Source organism: Microcaecilia unicolor, chromosome 5 (genome assembly GCF_901765095.1).
Source record: "Microcaecilia unicolor chromosome 5, aMicUni1.1, whole genome shotgun sequence".
NCBI lineage: Eukaryota > Metazoa > Chordata > Amphibia > Gymnophiona > Siphonopidae > Microcaecilia > Microcaecilia unicolor.
The window spans coordinates 134,521,925-134,534,556 of record NC_044035.1 but is presented as its reverse complement, the minus strand read 5'-3'; the positions used below and the strand labels follow the sequence as shown (position 1 = coordinate 134,534,556).

At 39.5% G+C, this 12,632-nt stretch overlaps 1 long non-coding RNA gene across 1 annotated transcript; it reads right to left on the bottom strand.

Annotated features, from left to right (window-relative positions):
* Positions 1-5,903: 5,903 nt before the first annotated feature.
* LOC115470291 lies at positions 5,904-12,138 on the bottom strand. Its single transcript, XR_003942169.1, has 3 exons — positions 12,000-12,138; positions 10,179-10,238; positions 5,904-6,110 (listed from the first exon to the last, which is right to left on the bottom strand). It is a non-coding gene; the product is annotated as an uncharacterized LOC115470291 (long non-coding RNA).
* Positions 12,139-12,632: the final 494 nt, after the last annotated feature.

Below are 12,632 nucleotides of genomic sequence, written 5' to 3'. Positions count from 1 at the left end.
ATTACACAGAGAGGTATTAAATAATGAGGGAAGAGCTCCCTACATGCAAAAGTGCTGCCCAGAGGCAGTCTAAATGTGCCAACATTGCCCAGGTCAGCACACTATTAGCTGTCAAGTTCATACAAAGTTAATTGTGTTCAGTGGAAAATAAATATGTTGGTTCAGGCTACTTGCTAAGTGAATATTACATCACTGTTTCATTATTTCTGCCAAGTATTACAGATCATGGGCATTTGCTTTAAACGTTTGATTGTTTTAATTCATTTATCCAGATCTTACATTGCTTTTGAAGCCAAAAGACAAATCCTAAGGGTGGTTGAACATTTAGGTATAAACTATGTTGTTCTGACTTTACTTGTTTTTGATTGCTTTCATGCTTGTTTTTGAAAGGGAAGGACACCCATCTTTCGACACAAATCGGGAGATAGGTGTCCTTCTCGCAAGGTCGTCCAAATCGGCATAATAGAAAGCCGATTTTTTGACACCCTCGACTGCTTTCCGTCGCAGGGACGACCAAAGTTCATGGGGGCATGTCGGCAGGGTAGTGAAGGCAGGACTGGGGTGTGATTAGGAGATATTTGTCCTTGGCTGATAATAGAAAAAAGAAGGGTGTCCCTGACGAGCACTTGACTGGCTTTAAGGTGCCCGAACTGACCAGATGACCACTGGATGGAATCGGGGATGACCTCCCCTTATTCCCCCAGTGGTCACTAGCCCCCTCCCACCATAAAATACAAGTTTAAAAATACTTTTTTGCCAGCCTCTATGCCAGCCTCAAATGCCATACTCAGGTCCATCACAGCAGTATACAGTTCCCTGGAGCAGTTGTAGTGGGTGCAGTGTAATTCAGGCAGGCGGACCTGGGGGGGGGGGGGTTGGGGGCTCAGCACCCAAGTTAAGGGAGCTATGTACCTGGGAGCAATTTGTGAAGTCCACTGCAGTGCCCCCTAAGGTGCCTGGTTGGTGTCCTGGCATGTGAGGAGGACCATTCCACTATAAATGCTGGCTTCTCCCACAACCAAAGGGCTTGGATTTGGACGTTTTTGAGATAGACGTCTTTGGTTTCCATTATCGCCGAAAACCAAGGATGACCATCTCTAAGGTCGACCTAAATGTCAAGATTTGGGCATCCCCGACTGTATTATCGAAACAAAAGATGGACGTCCATCTTGTTTTGATAATATGCGTTGCCCCGCCCATTTGCCTTATAGTTGGGCGCCCTTAGAGATGGTTGTCCCCATTCGAAAATGCCCCTCTTTGTATCCTACTGATCTGTACATCTGCTGTCTAGAATTTTGGAAGATGAAAATGAGAAAATAAAAATGAAGTTTTGGATGTACTCTGTAGAAGTTGCTGTTTACTTTTGCAACATGTGTGTATGGATGACTGTTCTGGTGTGTGTTGTGATAAAGTCACATCCAGGATAGTTGGGTTAAGGCAGTTTCAGTCTGAAATACAAGTCCCAGAAGGCATTGCAGGCAAGGAGCCAGGGGGTGAGATGAGGAACCCAGACTGGACTCCTAGCTGCAATGGGAGAAGACATGGGTGTTAGCTGGCAGGATGTGTAGATTGGCTGCCACTAGGGGGAAAGAGAGATAGGAAACCCTGTGTGCAGGAGCTCATCATTAGTTTAATGCTTAACTCAGCTGGTATGGGTGTGGGGGAAGCTAATGGAAGGAGAATGATTGGTTGTGGTAGCAGAAGCCAGGGATTGATTAGGCAGGTGGGAAGATTATGCAGGGAGAGAGAGAAGCAATTGCAGGCTGAAAACCCTTGGGTAAGAGAGGTCCCTAAAGTACTGAATCTACCAGTGAAGCTGATGCAGGGTGAAATCCCTTGGGGATGAAGAGTCCCTAAAGTATTGAACTCTCCTGATGGTAAAGAGAGTAGAATGTAGAAACTGCTGCTTTGTGATTTAACTGTGATGATGAACTGAAAGAACTGCTTCTATTTGGAATTGAACTACTGTTTATTGTGCACTAGATAAAGAGCCCAGACTGGAGCTGACTGTGAGCCTGTATTGAATCCTGGTAGTGCTGATAGCCTACTGCTTAAAGGGGACTATTTGCCACATGGTCTCAGGTTGCTTATATGTGCTTAAGATTGAAGGTGAATGCTGCTGTTGGAACTCTGTATCAGGTCTACTAGAAACCTGCATGGAATAAAGTCCTTAAGATTGAAGGTGCTGGTGGACATTTATTTCTTGACTGTACTGGGAGCCCGTGGCTGGAGGAGATTGTTCTATCCTTGGCTGCACTTAGAGGAACCTGGTTACAGTGTATGTGATAATAATGAATAATTGTCTATGCATATGGCTTTGATTTCTGAACATGCAGAATCATTAAAGGACAGACGTCCTTTATATTCAGGGCACTTGAATATATATGCTAATCTCAAACGTTGCAGACACATCCATCTACTTGATCCCATGATGTTACTGAATTATATCGTTCACACTGTATATTCAAATGTAAGCCAAATTGAACTCAAGATTGCAAGGGATAATATGGGATATAAATATTCCTTTTAAATCTTTCATCCTCCACCTTTTAAATCACTGCCTATCCACTGCCTTTCCAACAAGGAAAGCAATTGTGGTCCAGTGAAGACTAACATCAAAATAACCTGTTTCTTAGCTGGGCTCTAGTATTACCATATTTAAAATTTGACCATAGAATGCCTTTGTGGTTATATTCACTAATAGGTTAAATGATTAACTGGCTTTCTTGAAAGGATTATATAAGGAACATAAGCACATACTAATATCACAATTCCTCATGTACAGCCACAAAACAACCTTTTAGGGTAGATAGTGTTTTATTATCGACCATTTTAGAAGAGATAAGAGTCTTTAGTTTTGGCACAGTATCCTGCTTATAATCGAACGAGAAAAATGCCCAAGTTCCGACCTAAATCGGGAGATGGACGTTTATCTCAGAAAAACGATTAAAGCAGTATAATCGAAAGCCGATTTTTGGACGTTTTCAACTGCACTCCGTTGCGGATGCGGACAAAGTTGATGGGGGCGTGTCAGAGGTGTGGCGAAGGCGGAACTGGGGCGTGGTTATCTGCCGAACAAAGATGGGCGCATTTCACCGATAATGGGAAAAAAGTATGCGTTTTTAGCTAGAATTTAGGACACTTTTCCTGGACCCTGTTTTTTCACGAATAAGGCCCCAAAAAGTGCCCTAAATGACCAGATGACCACTGGAGGGAATCGGGGATGACCTCCCCTGACTCCCCCAGTGGTCACTAACCCCCTCCCACCACAAAAAAATGATGTTTCACAACTTTTTATTTTCACCCTCAAATGTCATACCCAGCTCCCTGGTAGCAGTATGCAGGTCACTGGAGCAGTTGTTAGGGGGTGCAGTGGACTTCAGGCAGGTGGACCCAGGCCCATCCCCCCTACCTGTTACAATTGTGCTGCTTAATGCTTATTAGTCGTCCAACCCCCCCCAAACCCACTGTACCCACATGTAGGTGCCCCCCTTCACCCCTTAGGGCTATAGTAATGGTGTAGACTTGTGGGCAGTGGGTTTTGAGGGGGATTTGGGGGGCTCAACACACAAGGGAAGGGTGCTATGCACCTGGGAGCTCTTTTACCTGTTTTTTTGGTTTTGTAAAAGTGCCCCCTAGGGTGCCCGGTTGATGTCCTGGCATGTGAGGGGGACCAGTGCACTACGAATCCTGGCCCCTCCCACGAATAAATGTCTTGGATTTATTCGTTTTTGAGCTGGGCGCTTTCATTTTCCATTATCACTGAAAACCAAAAACGCCCAGCTCACACATTGTCGAATAAAACATGGGCGTCTATTTTTTCCCAAAATACGGTTCGGTCCGTCCCTTCACGGACACGTTCTCGGAGATAAACGCCCATGGAGATAGGCGTTTTCGTTCAATTATGCCCCTCTATGTCAGCACAAGTACAAAATATAAGAAAACCAATGGACTGCATTATAGCCCATTTAGTTATGTTTTAACAAATAAGAGAGCTACATGAAACAAAATATTTATTTTTATTTTGACTTATAAAACCGCTTATCCTTGAAATATGTTCAAAACTGAATAATCCATTTGTGTATTTAAAATGCAAATTTTTACAAAACAGATGAAATGAAGATGTGATTCCACCTGTCCCAATGAAAGGAGAGTTTAATTCTACTTCCATTTAATTTCAATATATTCCATCTTTATAAAACCAGGCTTCCAAAGGCAGATTACAACAACAGTTAAGATGAACCCAATCAGGAAACAAGATATCCTGACTGAAATTTGGCCATCGGTATTGTATAGAGAATAGTAAAAAAATGAGCACAAAATACAGTTTATAACACAGAGTTGTGTTTTCTGCACAACTGTGTCAAAATTTGCAATACGTTGACACTCACACCAACCACCTCATCTAAACGATGTCACCTCAATGCCTGGTTGTTGAATTGTTGCAATGTTGTCTTCAGTATGAACAGGTCAAGCCCTGCTGCTTCCTGACTGGCAATCAGTTGAGCCGATTTCTTGCAGTTTATTCAAAACATATTCTACGCTTACCCTCTTCCATCTCTTTTCTGGAGACTCTTGCACTCATCTAAGACAGTGGAATGACTTGTAATTTTCACTGAGGAATCAATGCATTTCATTCAGTACCACAGAAGTATGTATGATGTTCATAGAAGAATCTTTATTATGAAAGTATCCTATATAATAATTCTCACCTCCAACAGGATGTGCTTGGGACCGTGCCTGCCGGAAGTGGTCTGCTAGGCAGGCATGCTCTGACCTCAGTGACATCAGTGACAGACAATTTGGCAAAGCAAAACAATCTGAGTGCTGGCCATTAGGACACAGGATTGATAGGAGAGTTTTAAAAGACTGAAGGAACCGAAAGTGTTAAATGGGGGGAGGGGGGAGTTCTGAACCACTGAAAGACATGAACATTTGGGAACAATCTGAATGCTGGCCATTAGCACACAGGGTACATAGGAGAGTTTTAAAAGACTGAAGGAACCAAAAGTGTTCGGGGGGGGGGGGGGGGGGGGGAGAGAGTTCTGAATGAATGAAAGAAATGAAAATTTACGAGAGGAACACAATCTGAATGCCGGGCATTTGTACACAGGTTAGATAGGACACTTTTTTTAAAAAATGAAGTACGTGAAAGTATTACATCTTGGGGGAGGGGTGAGGAGGAAAGCATTGGGGTATCCGGATACTGGGCGTTAGGGCCACGGGGGTACATAGAATTTTGAAAGCCTTAAGGAACCCAAAGTGTGGGAAGGAGGAGGAAAAGGAGGGGAGGGAACGGGGTGAGGGCCATTAGGAACAGGGAAAGGGGCCCTGTCACACACTCTCATTCTCACACACACACACTGTCACACAGACAGTCTCACTCTGTCACACACCCGCACATTTGCTCTGGCTCTCTCTCTCAAACATACACACTCCCAGGAAAACCTTGCTAGCGCCCGTTTCATTCGTTCCAGAAACGGGCCTTTTTTACTAGTAAAAGATAAAAATCAAAAACATTTTTAGAGTTTTTTTTTTTTTAGAGCCAATGATATAAAATAGCTGGAAGTGGACGGAGATATGGAACTCTCTGATCCACTCTTTGCTATGGCCATTTTCAAAACAAAAAGGCTTTTTCTGTTTCAAAAATCACTATATTCACCATTTGAATTTTGGATATTTTTAGGAAAACATGCAAATTTGGATTTATATTTCATATCAAGAATGCGCTTCTAATTTTCTCTATCAAGTTTTAGCTCATAATTTTGAGCTTCTCTACCCCAGCCTATGACTTATCTAGCATCTGAAGATTTTTTTCAAAAGAAAAGGCAATTTTGAAAAAATGAAAGTGTACATTTTGCTTGTAGGCTAAAGTTAAAAAAAAAAAACAGTGAAACCAAAGATGCTTTGATCATCACAAAAAGTTTAATAAGGAAGGGTCATGTTTTCACAAAAGAATGGATATTAAGAGAGAGAAAGAGAGAGAGAGAGAGAGATGTTTTTGATTAATTGGAAATATAACACTGCTGATTTGTAGCTTTCATTGCAGCATCTTCACTTCTTGCATTTTCTCACAGGGCCTTGGCAACATTTGTTTTGGGAATATGAACCTACAGCAAATTAAAGAAAAGCCAGAATTAAAGATCAGTGAAGCACATGACATTGTTATAAAAATAATAACTTATTTCTCTGCTCATATTTAACGTGTCCAGTCTTATAGCCTGACTCAATGGATGTAATGATCTTTCTAAAATGTTTTCAGGGATCTATGAGGCAATTCTATGACTGTGCTCCTTGAGGTAGACACACTAATGCTGAGCACCAATTCTATAATGGCATCTGTGCACCAAGATACAGTTAGAGAATACTAGCTAGGCTTGCACTGGCATACTTAAGTCAGGCCAGGTCAATGGTAAGCATACATATTCATGTCTATGTATTTCATGATCTGCGGATAACTTATTGTGTTATATAAGTTACGCTCATAATTTGGAAACCTGTCCATGTTTTGCCCACTTGCTGAAACACATTTATGGAGTAATTTTATGAAGTCATTTGAGCACATATAGGACAACATACACACAATTTGTGTGGAGTGTAGATAGAGTCATAAAATATGCAGATTGATTACAAACTAGTCTACTTGTGTACTTGCATACTCTATGCACTAACATTCAGACTGTTGTCGAGCAGACACAATATCTGCACTTTCAATGTAGGCCCTGTCACTGCTGGATTTCTGCTAGTATTTTATAAAGACATTATTGCTCCTATGGATTTTATTAAACAGGTCTAAAATAGGCACCTTTTTGCTCAATTAACTTAGGTGTCCTGTAATAAAGATTACTTCTGCATAACTAATGAAAATGAGTTGTTGATAGGTCCAAATCTCATGAAAAAGTGCTCATATCAAAAACTCATTCATGGTTCTGCTAGAGAAGAATGTGTCAAGGATTAAATCACTGGCTTCAAGTCTGAAATGTCATGTGATGATGAGCTAAGTTATTTAGAAATTATTTATTTATAGATGCATTTATCACTTTGGGGGGAATATTACATACTGTAAAGCACAGAATTGTATAGAATTCCCCATTCCTTCAAAATACTTAACTTCCAATACAAAATGAGTGCTTTTCTGGACCATAGAGAGGGAGGGAGAAGTACAATTTTTTGAGCTGGTGCTGCTGTTTGTCTAGAGGAACTGGACTAGCAGGGTCAGGGAAGAATATCAGTAGGGGCAACCAAGAATGGAAGAGAGAGTGGATGGGGGAAAGGGAGGTTTTTTGGATGGTGTTTAGAAAGAGATTGATTGGGACTGGTTGGTGAGGAACAATGTGTGGTAGAGATGGACTGAGGAAATGAATGAAAATTGTAGAAAATAAAAAGTGGTGGAGAGATGAGGAGAAAGAGAAAGGGAAGAAGGAGAGTGGTAAGGCTGGGCAGAAAAAGAGAGAGAGGGGGGTTAATGTGGTTAATTTGTCAGAAAGGCCACTGTATAGGTGTTCTTCTCTCATGCAGAACCAATTCTTGTTATTGTATAATTCTACTAAAGGTTTGCACTATACGCAATTGTTTAATTAATTGTTCTCATATCTAGTAGCACTTGATTGGAATAGCTTACTATGCCATTAAAGTAGAATGAAATTATCTATTCTTTTGTAAGAAACTAAAAACTTTCTATTTGAAAAAATTTTGAATAATTTACGTATAGCTACTAAAGTACATAAGAAAATAAGAACATGAGAATAGCCATACTGGGTCAGACCAATGGTCCATATAGCCCAGTATCATGTTTCCAACATTGGCCAATCCAGGTCATTCCATGCTACTAATCCCAAGGCAAACAGTAGCTCCCAATGTCTATCTCAATAAAAGACTATGGACTTTTCTTCCAGGAACTTGTCCAAACCTTTTTTATACCCATATATGCTAACCGCTGTTACTACATCATCCAGCAAAAAGTTCCAGAGCTTAACTATTCGTAAATATTTCCTCCTATTTGTTTTAAAAGTATTTCCTTGTAACTTCATTTGAGTGTCCCTTAGTCTTTGAACTTTTTGAAAGAGTAAAAAATCGAATCACTTCTAATCATTTTACACCACTCAATATTTTATAAACTTCTATCATATCTCCCAATGATAACATTGGCACTTGCACTCTCTCTTTGCTGCATCACCACACAAACAAACAAACAAAAATAACCCTACCCCAATTAAGAATCTAACACGTCCAAGTCATGACAAGACCTTTATGGCCATAGCATTCTTGTCCAATAAACATGTTAGCAGGTTATCAGTACAAATAAAAGCTACTTAACAGATATCATAATATATTTTCCACCCTACCTTGTAGCTTGCCAGTATTGAACTAGCCACCTATGAGAACTCGAATGCCTAGCTCATTGTATTCTTAGTAATTACATGACTTGTGGTGCTGCAGGGTAATGTACACACTCATGGTGGTGCCCCAAAACAAACATCCAGACTCTAAAGGATTGATTACCCACAACTGCCCAACCCAATCCCCTATCTTACCAAGGGAGCTTCTTCCTCTCTCCCGCTGTGAAAGAACAGTCCCTCACAGCTCCTGCCCTTTCCACAAAACATCTTCCTGCTAAAATATTTCCTACCAAAAGCCCCTTGACCCAACCCTGCCCACACCTTCATCCCCACCAATCCCAATACCCCAGGAACAAACTACCTTGTCATTTTAACCCGAACAGCTTCCAAGTGCTCCCTCCCCACATCTCACTTGACCCCTTGATACCCAATACCACAACTCCAAAGAGATATAAGCCTCAATATCACATATATTCAACCCTCCCCATTTTCCTTAGCCAATTCCCTTCCACCAAACCCCCCTTTGGCCACATAAATCAAATTATTTCTGCTCACTAATGCAGCTCGGCCATATTATATGTCCTCAGGTTTAGCCTGCAGCCACTCTTATATTGGCTACGTTTTGACTGTAAACTGCCTCAGATCTCTCTGTTGGGATTAAGTGGTCATTGAAATCTGTATTGTATTGTATTATATTGTGTGTGTGTGTGTGTGTGTGTGTGTGTGTGTGTGTGTGTGTGAGCGAGAGAGGGCAAAATGGGGTAGGCAAAGGAAAAAATAGCTTGAATGGGGTGGAAAGTGTGGGTTGGGAAAGAGAAGAAGGACACACATCTTTTCTTTTGATGTCCTGTTTCAGTGACTTATAGGGGTAACCTATATCAAAAAACTAACCATTCTGAATTTGGCTAATAACTGGTACTGCATTGCTAATGGGATTTTATTTTTAATTACTAAAAAAAGCAATTTTACTGATTTCATAAATTAATTAAAAAACGGTCAGTATTAAAAAATTTTGTGTGAAGAATTTTTTTTTTCATTTTCTTTCTGGAGGTTTATTTTTTTTTTATTTTTTGCACTGAATTCCACAGGATAAACTAATCATGTTGGAAAACTATAAAAAGGAGGAAAGTGGCGTATTTCCATTCTAGAACAAACTTCTTTGTTTTGTTCAGTGTTATAAAATAGACAGATTTTACTAAAGAAACACCAATGTTGTTGGGGGTGTGTGTCTTCAAAAAGAGTTTCAGTTAAAGAATTTCACTCCCTAATAAACAGAATGTTTAAAAGTTTAAATAAAATAGTTTTGAATCTGAATTGTATGTAGCATATTAATAGCTCGATAGATAAAGGAGGTAATTTTAGAAGGAGGAAGCAGTATTTACTCATGTAAGTAGTTGCACATATACATGTAAAAACTAGAATGCAAACACGTGCAAAAGTTGAACTTCAGTTTCTGCATTATACACGTGTACAGGCCACAGGATGATTGCTTCCTTGAATGGTGACTCATACATGAAAATTTGTGAAATACTGGACTTAGCATGTGTAGATTATAAAAATCTGCACTTACATGCGTAAGTACTGCTGTTTTCATGTAGAAGCAACCAAAGATGCCACTCTGTTTTCTATGTATATCTTTGTAATATTGTTCTGATGGCACATTTGAAAAAAATACATATGTATATTCCACAGCCCTACACCTAACTTAAATAAAGGTTCCATGTTCCACAGGCACTTGGTAAAATTGGCTGAAGACTGTGAATATCCCAACTTGTGCATTCCAATGCTGACCTAGATACCATTTGGAAAAAAAGACTACACATTTGCAATTTTACATACCTACTGAACGGTAATACGAATACTGATTATTCTGTGGGCAGCACTGGACAGGCTTGCAAGCTGAAATTAAGAATAGAAAAACAAATGTTGAAAATGGGCATTCATTCTATTTTCTAATTTTCAGTTATATCCAGTATGATTTGTGTACCAAATTCTGAATACAGTTATGATCTCTCTTCTGTAGGAGTGAACTTTGTTTACCACTACCCTTTTTGCCTATTGTTCAACTGCTTTATTTTTGTGTTTTGTTTTGTAAATTCTTTATTGGATATAAAACAGAACAAAATCAAATACAGGTGGCCTCTGAAAAAAGCTTTTTTTCTTTTTTTACCAATTTTACTTCCTACTAACATTGATAATATTTAATAATCAAAACCATTCAAGTCCTATAAACTTCTACAAATGCATAAAAAGAAAGTCAATGATGAAGGAATAGCCTTGTGATTAGAACAGAAAGCTGACAACCACGGAAATGGAGGATTCAAATTCTACTTTTGTTCCTTGTGATCTTGGGTGACTCACTTAACCCTCCCTTGCCTCAGCTAAAAAATTAGATTATAATCTCTCTGGGAACAAAGAAATACCTCCTGTCATAGGAGCCAACTTTTCAAAATTATTGGGGGTGCTAAGCCCAATGGAAATGACCCCTCCCTGGACACATACAAGGAATTTTCTCAATATTAGGGGTGCTCAAGCACCCACAGAGTCAGCTCCAATGCCTCCTGTATGGAAGTCTATCCCACCTGGAGCATCTATTGAAAAGGCGTGAGTTAAATCCAGTTATGTTTGTAATCATTAATAATATGACTATTAATAAGGCGTTATGCCAATATAGAGCAGTACAAAGTACTGGAAAATGAGGCAAATAAATTATGGAAATTCTAGAAAGTAAAGATGTAAAATTAAGAAAGAAGAGAAGAAAAAGAGTTAGCCTATGAAGTACCTTTGATTAGGTCTGGCTTTTTGGGGTGGTAACATGAGCAACTGTCCTAGCCTCTTATGCTACAGAGGGCCCCCGATCTTACTACAAGCTGAAGGAAATATAGCCTGAAGGTGGGCTTTCGGGGACCCTTTCCCAGTTTCTGCCCTGGGCCCTGCATTTCTAGCACAAGCCCTCTTTACTGTATATTTAAAGATCTGACCCTACAACTAAGGACTTGAAAGAAATATAAACATTCTCTGAACATTTATAGAGAAGCCACTTCATAGAAAAACAGGAAAATAACTAGATAATCAAGGGTTTCAGGTTTTCCCACTCATATTCTCTATGATTTTGGACAAATCACTTCACCCTCTATTGCCTCAGTTACAACTTAGATCTAGGTATTCACCGCAGTAATTGAGGGCCACCAACAGGTCAGGCTTTCACTAGTGTATTACCTGCATTTTATGCAAATCTCTTTTATGAATATTCAATAGGGATAGTCTGAAAACCTGACATACTGGTAGCCATTGATGACTGGGAGTGAACAACACTCACTTAGACTGTGAGTCCAAATGAGTAGAGAACAACCTCATGTCCCTGAACTTTAACTCTTCTTGAGCTTGAATTTGGAAAAAGTGAATACTAAATCTGAAGTCCAACTTTTGAATAGTTATAAACTGCATTTTATTTTTATGTTAATTTTTTACAGTTCAAACTGCTTGGTATACCCTGGCACATTTTCACTGTTAATTCATGTTTTGAAGTTCTCTTAGAATATATGTAATAATGCAAGTGGTAACTGTCACTTTCAACTTATAGAGTTCAGAAGATTATAAAGCAGATAAGGCTCATAAAAGATATAATTTAAAGTATTATCAGACTGAAGCATTACTTACGATTATTACATGGGTTTTGTCTACAACATGGATCCTGGACAGGATAGCAGTCTGGGCTGGGAGGACAGCATTGTTGTTGACGGCCCCAATATGCCATTCTTGATTTCTGGTACGGTAGTGCTGAGAAGAAAGATGTGAAGAATGACACTCTGAGCTTTACCTCCTCACATAAACATGCTCTATTTATACAGGAGTTTATCAGGAAGTTTTCTAAAGCACCAATAGTATTTCTGCAGGAAACTAGTAATTACAATATAATTGAAGGGATGCTGATCATTTTAAAGCAATGCAGTTTTGTTGTTGAAAATCAGGGTGTTGTATCAAAGCATGCAGTGTGCGGCAGTGGCCAAAAAAAGCAAATAGGATACTAGGAATTATTAGAACATGGATGGTAAATAAGACCAAGAATATTATAATGTCTCTGTATCACTCCATGGTGCGACCTCACCTTGAGTATTATGTTCAATTCTGGTCACCATATCTCAAAAATTATATAACGGAATTAGAAAAGGTTTAAAGAAGAGCGACCAAAATGATACAGGGGATGGAATTCCTCTCAAATGTGAAAAGGCATTTTGCATGTGAAGGCCGGAAGGGAAAAGGAGGATGGGGAATATAGATGAAAAGCACTGA